This window comes from Camellia sinensis, chromosome 13 (assembly GCF_055761805.1).
Source record: "Camellia sinensis isolate YWXY chromosome 13, ASM5576180v1, whole genome shotgun sequence".
Taxonomy (NCBI): domain Eukaryota; kingdom Viridiplantae; phylum Streptophyta; class Magnoliopsida; order Ericales; family Theaceae; genus Camellia; species Camellia sinensis.
In genome coordinates, this window is record NC_138973.1 from 106213728 (window position 1) to 106225405 (window position 11678).

Genomic DNA, 11678 nt, shown 5'->3' on the forward strand with positions numbered 1-11678 from the left:
AGTATTTCCAAAGCAAACGGATATGCAATGTTTATTCCCAAGTTAGGCAATCTAGTCTATACTTGTTTGCTGTGTGCATAACATAGTAATTCTAGGCTAATAAATGGGGTAAGAAAAAATAAACATTTTCAAAACAAAATATCACGGTTAGTAGAGGCCGGTCTTTTGACCGGGCGAGAGGGGGTGCTCATAGCTGACCTTCCCCGATCGTACCCAAGCTCCCGAGCCGAGACAACTCCGGTGATGACGAACATGTGGCCTTCGGCACCGAGTCAGGGTTTCCTAAATTTCCCCATTTTAAAAATATTTAGGTGGTGACTCTGTATTTGGCAAAGCAGTCCATGTTTGGCACTTCTTTCAAAATCTTTTTTTCTCAAAACGATTTGCCAGATTTGGACTCTTTGGTTCATATTAAGAACCGCGACAACAAAAATCGCGAGTCCGAACGGTAGTAGCGGGGTCCCTCCGCGGGCGCGTGCTACACATGCATGGTCATGTTAGTGGAAGTAAAGTGTCCCCTTTTTGTGCCTTAGCTTTAGGTCCATTGGCTTGGGTGTTGGCATGAGTGTTTGTCCACCATTTTGGGCCTTTTGGCTACTGTTTTGGGGTGGATTAAGGTCTGCCCCTTTATGGTTTAAGTCCACCATTGCATGCTTGTCTCATATTTATTGCATGATTGCTTCATTAGGTGTTGTAACATGATGATCCTATTGCTTAAATCGTCCATGTTTGCATTGCATTTGCATCTTGCATGCCTTTGCATTGCATACTCGCCATGGTAGTTGCATGGCATTTGGCATGCCTTGCATCTTAATCTCATGTTGTATCTTTGAGTCATGTTCGCATAACATGCATTGCATTACTTGGTTTGAGGTGTCAAACCAAGTGTGAGGGTTAAGGAGCGTTCATACTATAAGTGATGTAACGCGTCTTAACTCTCGATCACCGGGGCCCTTGACTCCAACATGATAGGGTCTTGGTCCTTATTTGTGCGTTGCATGCATTTCTACATCAAATGGCAAGCTTGATCTCTTAGGCTATCATGCACAATTGATGGCTCGAGGATCGAGGGCCATGCTTCCCTGAGTTCAATACATGATGGGGAACATGACCTTGCCCACATGTGCCCGACATCCCATGCCATATACTGTCTGTCCTCTGTTGCTGTCAAAACTGTCTTCTGCAGGAAGTTTCTGCCGACCGGCAGTGTTTAGTGCCGACCGGCAATCCTTCTTGAGCCGATAACTTCATAAACAGCCGATGGGTATTTGCAATGGCCGGTGGACATTTCCTTCAGCCGATGGTGTTCCACAGTGTTCAGGGGACCTGTTCCAGGACTTTGGCAATTTTCAGAGAAGCAGGGCAGGGTCAACAGAGGCGGCAGTTGTATGGTACGGACTTTCCGGGCGAGACGGGTTCAAGCATGCATCATTCGCGCATCCCAAGGTGGGGGCTGTGGCCACCTTTTCTTTTTGCATTCATTCTGTTAATTAATTACAAATTCTGTAATAATTTATTCATTTATTATTTGGACTGTAATATTTATTTGGACCCTCTGAGTGAGGCAATTATGTAATAAGTGTGCGTGAGTGTGTGTATGTGTTCCAACCCCACGTCTTTCTTCCCTTTTATTTACCTGCTTTGATGGTTAGTAATAGGACATGTTTAATTTAGCATACCTTATGCCATGCATGCGTGCATCCATACATTTGTCCTACATGCATCGAGTTCGGCACATCATGCTAACTGCACTTGTATTTCAAATTCAAGTTGAGTACTTGTTAGTTGCAGCATTTCACATGCCATTCTTTAGGATAGCCGAGCCTATTATAGTTGCATTTTGCATGTGCTGCATTAGCCATCTTAACATGAACTAGGATCATGCATATGATTACTAACTAGTTTCTATTTTGGCTTGGAGTACTTTGTAAGTTCTTTTGCTTTAGTATCCTTGCATGCGTGTGAGTGTTGCCATGACAGCATGCTTACGATGTGGCTAGATGCTTATGTGATGAACTGTTTGAATGCCTGTGGGTGAAGGTTGGATTGTCTAAGTTGGAAACACTCGTTGAAATCCGTGTTTTAGCCTACTTGCGGGTAGCAAACTCTAAAACATTTTTCCAAAACAAACGGATATGCAATGCTTATTTCGAAATTAGGCAATCTAGTCTATACTTGTTTGCTGTGCGCATAACATAGTAATTCTTGGCTAATAAATGGAATAAGAACACATAACGTTTTCAAAAACGGATATCACGGTTAGTAGAGGTCGATCTTCGGATCGGGCGAAAGGGAGTGCTCATAGCTGACCTTCCCCAATCGTACCCTAGCTCCCGGGCCGAGGCAACTCTGGTGATGACGGACATGTGGCCTTCGGCACCCAGTCAGGGTTTCCTAAATTCCCCCATAAAAAATATTTAGGTGGCGACTCTGTATCTGGCAAAGCAGTCCATGTTTGGCACTTCTTTTTCTAAAAACCTATTTTCTCAAAAATGATTTGCCAGATTTGGACTCTTTGGTTCAGATTAAGAACCGCGACAACAAAATTCGCGAGTCCGAACTGTAGTAGCGGGGTCCCTCCGCGGGCGCGTGCTACAGTTTCTGGCGACTCCACTGGGGAGTTTAGAGAGCTTGACTCTAACTCATGATATCCTGTTTTGATTTCATTTTTGTGTTTCTTTGCATTGCATGTGCATTGGTGCGCCTAGGAACACAGTGTTTGCCATCTGCCATTCCTGAACGGTTTGCCGGAGGCTTGTCTTGTCAAGGCATGTCCATAAGGCTCACCGGCTATGGGCTCTGACAGTATGGGAACACAAACCCCGGTTTACCGAGGCACCCTCTTCGACCATTCGACCTAGTGCATATTCGGATCCATAGTGACCATTCCAAATTAGGACAGGCTGCTTACCCGATGTTAGGTTGTTTGAAAACTGCTGCGTGCATAGTGAAACCCTAGCTCCTGACAAAATAGGACAGGGAAACCCTACCCCAACATAGGGGTGTTTTTACTCTCTTTACTTGCTACGTGCTTTTGGAATGTATCTCTACAGGGAACGTACATATCAGTTTGCAAGATTGAGTATTAGACCTGAGGGCATCAGTATCAGTTTATGAGAATCAATTATCTGCGGGTATCAGGTTCAGTTTTGGGAACAGTGATTTTGGGGAACAGTGATCAGTGTCGAGGAACGGTGTGTTCGGCTTACCAACTATGTATTATGAATACCCGACTGTGCGTTGTATGTGTTTATTTTACGCTATTGTGCTGTCCGATTGTTTGTTTATTTACTGCTTTATTTATCTTTTTGCTAGGTAGTTTAGCACCATTGCTTCCAACCCGATAGATATTCCCCAAGCACTCTGGATTAGAGGTCGTCGGCTCCGTCGATCTGAGGATCTGGTAGACGGACAACCAGTGCACCACTCTCTACCCCCGGTTACTAGACGGAGGACAGTTAGGCAGAGGGTATCAGTTCAACAATCAGTACAGAGGGCTTTATCTACCCCACCTGTGTACAGCAGGGATCAGGATTCCGTTTCACCCACAGAAAGGGAACATATACCGATAACTCAGTCAGAACAGAACAGTATGGCTAGTTTAGAGGTGATGGTGCGCCAACTCCAAGAAAGCATGAAAGTGATGCAGCAGGATGCTGTCCGACAGGCAGAATTCGCCAAACAGCAGGCCACAGTCATGAATGAGCAAGTAGAGTTAATCGTGAGATTGCAGCAGCAAACTGGAGCATCCGCTTCACAGCAAGTCCCTCCCCCACTAAGGGTTCCGATACCCGAAGAAACACCGAATACCCGGAATGTCCAAGAAGATACATACATCCCAACGGGGCCAGCCCCGCCCCCGATTCTACCTCAACTATCCAAGGCACCCACTCCTATCAATCAACCGGATTCTCCCTTCGAGTCCGAGGTGGACCCCATGGCATTAAAAATGAGCAAGCTTGAAAAGCTGTTCAAAAAATCTCAAGGTGTGAAATCCATTCCGGACATTGAGGATGGATACACCGATGCAGCCGTGACGCTACCGGATCGGTTTAAGATGCCACAAATTGATCGTTTCGACGGATCCGGGGATCCCATGGTGCACCTGTGACTATTTTCAGACATTCTAAGGCCAATGGGCCTCACTAGACTGCAGAAGCTGTCTCTATTTGGCCGGACCCTGTCAGCCGTAGCGGCCATATGGTATGCGAAATTGGAGGATGATGTCAAGAGAAGTTGGGACGAGATGGCTGAGGCCTTCATCTTGCAGTACTCATACAATACATAAATCGAGATTACGACCCGGGATCTCGAGACAACGAGGCAAGAACCCAAGGAGAGCTTCTCAGAATTCGTAACCAGATGGCGGGCTAAGACTTCGATGATGACCTTAAGGCCCATGGACAAAGACCAGATTCGGATGATTGTGCACAATCTTCAGCCGAAGTTAATGCAAAAGATGATTGTACTCCCCTTCCCTACCTTTTCTGATCTGCATGAAATGGGGGTGCAGATTGAGGATGCCTTAAAGCAAGGCTTGATTGATAATGGCCGGGAGCAACCCCGCAGAACTTTCAATCGTAATACTAATGCAGGCCCGAGTGGCGCTACAACTACCAGGACCTCCGAAGTGAGTATGGTCACCACCAACCCTCCCCTGAGGACTATGGCAGTCGCACCATTCTCCGGTGTGTCCGGAAGCAACCCACAAACAGCCAAATACCCTCCCAAAAACGCCAGAACCTTCACTCCGCTTTATATGTCCCTATCCAAAGCTTTGGGGGTTCTAATCAGAAAAGGGCATCTGAAGCCCCTAGAGCCGCGGCCCTTACCGGAAAGACTTCCCGCTGCCCACAATCCAGCCAAGTATTGTGCATTTCACCAACAGCACGGTCATGACACTGACCTATGTTTCCGATTACGTCATGAGATTCAAGATCTCATCGATAATGGGGTGATTTTGCCTCCTGAGAAACCCAACGTTACTACAAATCCTCTCCCCACACATAACCAAGCTCCACTACCCAAAAGAATCAATTTCATCCACACTGGGGTCGTGTCCTACGATCCTAGTATTTATATCACACCTTCCTATCTGCCTAAGCCGGAGGTTTTCCTTCCCGATTGCACCGATTTGTGCATGATGGACGTCTTCATAACCCAACCCAAGCCAGCGGTGGTGACTACAGAGAGCAGGAAAGAGAAGATTCCGAAGGAGAAGGGGGTTATTGAGCCAGAATCTGTGGAATCTGGGAGTGATGTTGGGAGTGCTTATAGTCCGAGTGACTACATTTCGCCAATACGCCAGAATAGACCAGATGTGGAATTTCCAGCAGGAGGAGAGCTGTGTGCGATCCAAGGGGACAGTCCAGGACAGGGAACAGATGATCTAACGGCTGTGGAAGAGGACCTCGCCAAGCTCCAGTTTTACAGTAACCAAGATCCAGGAGACTCAGCCGTCAACTGGTTCGATTATGAGGAATCGACAAAGGCCATGGGATGGTTGGACGATCAGCCAGATGTGGTAGGAGAGTTTCAGTCAGAACAAGGCTCGGCAGGGGCGGGAATGTCAGTAACAGCCAGGAGGGTCGAAGGACAGAGTGCATCGCCGGAGAGCGCCGGTGTCAAGAATTTCGCTCGGGATTGGAGTATTTCGAGTACGGGGATTATTGAACAGTCAGTTGCACCGACGCGGTCAGAACAGGAGTGATTCGAAGATTCCGAGAGAATTAAGAAGGCAAAAGCCCACGTGGGGGTTGAGACCGCCGCAAGTATAGAAATGGAGAATGCCGCGAGCATAGGAATAGAAGGTACTGCAAGTATCAGAATAGTCATGTCGGAACCGGACAGGTGCCTGTCAGCTGCAGATGGAATGTGGTGGGAGGACGATGATCTATGTCTTGCCCACACAGACGAGGATTGGGGGGGTAACCAACCAGATGATACCTGGTATATCGGTGAAGTCGATCACATGACTAGAAGTGGACGGTACTTCAAGCCTCCACACCTAGATCAACCAGAGGCGTCTGGAAAAGATAAGGAGGCAGAAAAGCAAAAGGAAAAGTAACTCGAGGAAGAGGCCGTATTGAGACAATTGAAGAAGATACAAGTAGACATCTCCATCTGGGGGCTGCTTATGGCTTCTCGAGTATATAGACAGGCTGTCCTTTCAGCCATGGATAAAGCCAAGCTTTTTATAGACACCACGCCCGAACAGCTGGTGGGCCAAGTTTTTTCGGGAGGGACTATCCCGATGTTGACCTTTTCGGGCAAAGAACTACCACCTGAGGGTGCGAACCATAACAAGCCACTCTACATCTCTGTGGAGTGCAGAGATAAATGGATACCCGTGGTGCTTGTCGACACAGGGTCCGCCATCAACATTTGCCCGGCAAGGACAGCCTATGCGATCGGTTTGAAAATCGCGGATTTTGTGCCAACGACCCAGGTGATTCGGGCGTATGACAACACAAGCCGGGAAGTAATGAGAACAGTTAAGATTTAAGCAAAGGTTGGACCGGGACAGGATGAGATAGATTTCCATGTCTTGGAGGTTCCTGCAACTTTCAACCTGCTTTTAGGGCGGCCGTGGCTGCATCAGGTAAAGGCAGTCTCCTCCACCCTACATCAAGTGGTGAAATACCCCTATGGGAAGGGAGTAGCCATCGTTTTCGGAAATTCATCGATTCATCTGCCGCCGGAAGTATCTACGCCTGTTCTAGAAATTGAGCACAGTATGAAAGATGTGTTTATATCGGGTTTTACCTTGGCTGAGGCTCGGGTTGTACAGGACATCATGGCTGCTAATGAAGGGGTATATGTCAGTGCTCAGGCAGTCTATCTCATGAACAAGCTCCAACACATCCCCGAGATAGGATTGGGCAAGAGCGGCCGGAAGGGCGTCGCAACATTGGCCGAAGTGCCACACAACCCTCATACCTTTGGGTTGGGTTATCTACCCACCAAAGAGGACTGTATAAGGAAAGGAAAGGAAATGGCCGGAAGAGCCAGAGCAAAGACGGCTGGGAAGCCTTTTGAGTTGATGCATAGGCCCATTCAGGGTACCCTAAATGGACGCTTTGTCCGGGAGGGGGAGGACTTTCCGTTTTGTGGCTTCCCAGAACCATGGCTGAACGCGGAGAGGAAGCGCGTGCCAGGTTTTGAGATTTTCTTTGATCTGCAGCTACCTGAGAATGACATCGCCGAAGGGCGGGCAGATCTGTCGGCTGAGACTGAACAGAGTAAGGAAGTGCAGTCTGAGGACGCTAAAAACGAAATGGGGGTAGCACTGGCATGTCTACTTTCAGATCCTCCGATCGAACAGAAGTGCTTGGGGGATAACTCCTCAGTATGCATGATTGGGAATGAAACGGCTGCGGGCCTACCATCAACTATTTTGGATGCATCCATCGCACCCTCTCTCATTTGGCAGTACGAGAAAGGACTTTTGTCTAGCAGCACCGGGTTAGGTAGTGAGCCGGAATCTAATTCCACCGAGTCCTGTGAGTCGGAATCAAGTTCCAGCTCGACTGAGTCTGAGTCCGGTATTCCTGGGGGTGATAACCCGGATGCCACAGTCCTGTCTAGGTCGTCATTTTCTTTTTCTTTTGAGTCTGTTGTAACAGAAGAATCGGATGGCTTGGAAGTATTTAATGAGAACGATGTGGATGTTGTTTCTGAGTATTTTTCTGTGCCTTTGATTTATTGCTTAAATCAGGATTTTCAAAATTTTGATAAAAACGACGAGGAAGAAATTCCTCCGGTTTTGCAACGATTAATTGATCAAGAGCAGGAAAGATTTGTTAAACCCTTAATGAATGAAATCACTATTGTGAATGTTGGTACTGAGGAGGACCCGCGGCTGGTCCAGATCGGGTCCACGTTGTCTTCAGAGGAACGCGAGCGCCTAGTCGCTTTATTAAAGGATTTCAAAGATGTTTTTGCGTGGTCCTACGAAGACATGCCTGGAATCGATCCTGAGATTGTACAGCACCGGATCTCTCTTGACCCCGAGGCCCGACCGATTAAGCAGAAGCTCAGAAGGATCGGTCCTGATTGGGCCATTAAAATCAAGGAAGAGGTCACCAAGCAAATCGATGCAGGCTTCCTGCTAGTATCCGAATACCCAACTTGGTTGGCCAACATTGTCCCAGTGCCGAAGAAGGATGGCAGAATTCGGGTATGCGTAGACTTCAGAGATTTGAACAGAGCCAGTCCGAAGGACGACTTTCCCTTGCCACACATTGATGAATTAGTAGATTTCACGGTGGGGCATGCCTCGCTTTCGTTTATGGATGGCTTCTCAGGCTATAATCAGATAGTAATGGCACCCGAAGACCGGGAGAAGACTGCATTCACTATCCCGTGGGGTACATATTGCTACAGAATGATGCCATTTGGGTTGAAGAATGCTGGAGCTACTTATCAACGGGCAGCAACCACAATATTGCATGATATGATTCATAAAGAGGTTGAGGTGTACGTGGATGATATGATTGTCAAGTCCAAAGAAAGAGAGGGCCACTACACCGCCTTACAAAAGTTCTTTCAAAGGATCAGAGAGTTTCGGCTGCGGTTGAATCCTCAGAAGTGTACATTCGGTGTTACAGCGGGAAAAATGCTAGGGTTTCTGATTACACAAAGGGGCATCGAAGTCGACCCTTCCAAAATCAAGGCCATCTTAGCAATGCCACCACCAATGACTGAAAAGGAGATGCGAGGCTTTCTGAGGAAAGTGCAATTCATAAGACGGTTTATCTCAAAACTAACCTTGACTTGTGAACCACTTTTTGGTCTCCTGAAGAAAGGAAAGAAATTCCAATGGGACGGCCGATGTCAAGCAGCTTTCGAACAGATCAAAGAATATTTACAGAACCCGCACGTGTTGTCACCACCAGAGCCGGGGAAATCGTTGATATTGTACCTTTCAGTAACTGAGACTACCATGGGCTGCATGCTCGCACAAGAGTCAGAGGACAAAGTGGAAAGGGCCATCTACTATCTGAGCAAGAAAATGTTAGATTACGAGACCCGCTACACCCCGCTGGAGAAGGCTTGTTTGGCCTTGGTATGGGCTACCAGGAAGCTGCGGCACTACCTGTTAGCTCACTCTGTAATGTTGGTTTCACGCTTGGATCCCATCAAATATCTTTTCGAGAAACCGGCACTGACGGGTACGCTAGCTCGTTGGCTGCTGTTGCTTTTTGAATTTGATCTGAAGTATGTGACACGCAAGTCAGTAAAAGGAAGAGCGGTATTGGAGTTCCTTGCCGACCACCCGGTTGAGGGGGATGAAGCGGTTGAGTACCTATTCCCAGATGAAGCCATCCTACACATCGAAGATGAAACTTGGACGATGTACTTTGATGGAACGTCAAACCAGTACGGGTATGGGATAGGAGTGTTGCTGATAGCGCCTGACGATTCCCGTATCCCTTTAGCATTCAAGCTCTGGTTCAAAGTCTCGAACAATGAAGCAGAATATGAGGCATGTATTGCTGGCCTGGAAGCAGCCCTAGAACTAGGGGCAAGACGGTTGGACGTCATTGGGGACTCGAACCTTGTTGTATCTCAAGCAAAAGGAGACTGGAAAGTCAAAGAGGAAAAGATGATAATTTACGACCAAACCTTGGATTTGTTAATTCCTCGATTTGAGAAGCTAAATTTCACCCACCTAGTAAGAGAGAACAATAGGTTCGCAGATTCACTAGCAACTCTATCTTCCATGATAGACATCCCGTCTGGGGTCCGGATGCGTCCAGTCATTATTGACCAGAAATTTGCGCCAGCGTACGAGTCGATTTCCGCCATAGATGAGGCTCAGGACGACAACCCCTGGTATTACGACATTTGGAACTTCTTGGAAAAGGAGGCGTATCCGCCAGGGACAAATGCCAAGGATAAGAGGGCAATCAGAAGAATGGCTGTTCAGTTCATCATCTGTGGAGGTAAGCTGTATAAGAGAGGTCATCTGGGAATGCATAAGCTCTGTGTAGAAGCTGAAGAGTCGAAGCGCCTGATGGAGGCCATCCACGGAGGAGAATGCGGGGCACACATGAATGGGGTAATGCTGGCCAGAAAGATCCTCAGACAAGTCTACTACTGGTCCACCATGGAAGAGGATTGTATCAGCTTTGTTTGGCGATGCCACAAATGCCAGATCCATGCAAACCGCATGAACATCTCGCCGTCAAAGCTGTACAACATGACGTCCCCATGGCCGTTTTCAGTTTGGGGAATCGATGTGATCGGAGCTGTTACCCCGAAAGGATCGAATGGGCATGAGTTTATCCTGGTAGCGATAGATTACTTTACGAAGTGGGTCGAGGCCCAATCTTATGCGGTGTTGAAGGCTTCACATGTCGCGAAGTTTATCAGAAACAACGTCATCTGTCGCTACGGGGTTCCAAACGAAATAATTTCAGATAACGGTTCCCACTTCAAGAAGGAAGTGATAGACTTGTTGGAAAAATACAATGTGGCTTTTCATAAGTCATCCACATACCGGCCGCAGACCAATGGAGCGGTTGAGGCCGCCAACAAGAACATCAAGCATATACTGCAAAAGATAGTGGAAACCTACCGGGATTAGCCAGATAAGCTGCCGTTTGCTCTGTGGGGCTACAGGACTTCAATTAGAACTTCTACCGGAGCGACTCCGTATTCATTAGTTTATGGGATGGAGGCCGTTCTACCTATCGAAATTGAGGTTCCGTCCTTACGAGTATTGGCTGAGTGTCAAATAGCCGAAGCAGATTAGCAGCAGAGCAGGTTTGAGGAACTCATGCTCTTTGATGAGAGAAGACTGAAAGCACTGTACCATGTTCAAAGTTATCAGCGCAGAATTGCCCGGGCTTTCAACAAGAAGGTTAAGTCCAGGAACCTAAAGGAAGGGGATTTGGTGCTCAAGGACAACCGAGCTCCCATCCACGACCTAAGGGGCAAGTTCAGACCCAATTGGACGGGTCCCTACATCATTAAAGCTATCTGGTCAGGTGGAGCTGTGGTCTTGATGGACCTAGATGGCCTGGAATTCTCCCAACCGATCAACATGGACAAGTTGAAGAAATATTACCCTTGAGAGGCTCGCTAGGCCGAAAACCCGAAAGGGCGACCTAGGCAAAAGTTAGAGCACAAAAATTAGAAAATATAAAAACTGAGCTCGCAAGGCTAAAAACCCGCAAAGGGCAGCCTTGGCAAAAGTTAGAGCGCAAAAGGAGAGTGAAAATACCCAAGTGAACCTAAGCCTGAACTACGTAAGGCTTGATTCCCATCTTTGGGATATGTAGGCAGCTTCATCCTGAAGTTCAGCCATAACCCTTTTCCCCGATCAACTTTGTCCATTTGATCGTCTCGGTCATCTTTGTCTATTCAGCTTTCAAGGGTTCGGTTATGATCTCCAGCGCAGTGCTACTCAGACTAGGGGCAACTTTCCGTTGCCATGCAGTTCCGCGGTACTCTTCAGACTAGGGGCAACTTTCCAGTTGCAGGGATCGGGGGTTGTACATCTCGGAGACAGATCTCAGGTGTGTCCAGTTCTGATCCATATCGAAAATGATTCTGAAAAGTTTTAATAAAAGTTGACTTTGTTCAAATTAATCTTTTTACAACTAAGACCATTTTTGGACCAAAGTGGAAAATTTTCAGTACCACAACCTTCAATTTCATTGATTTCAAAA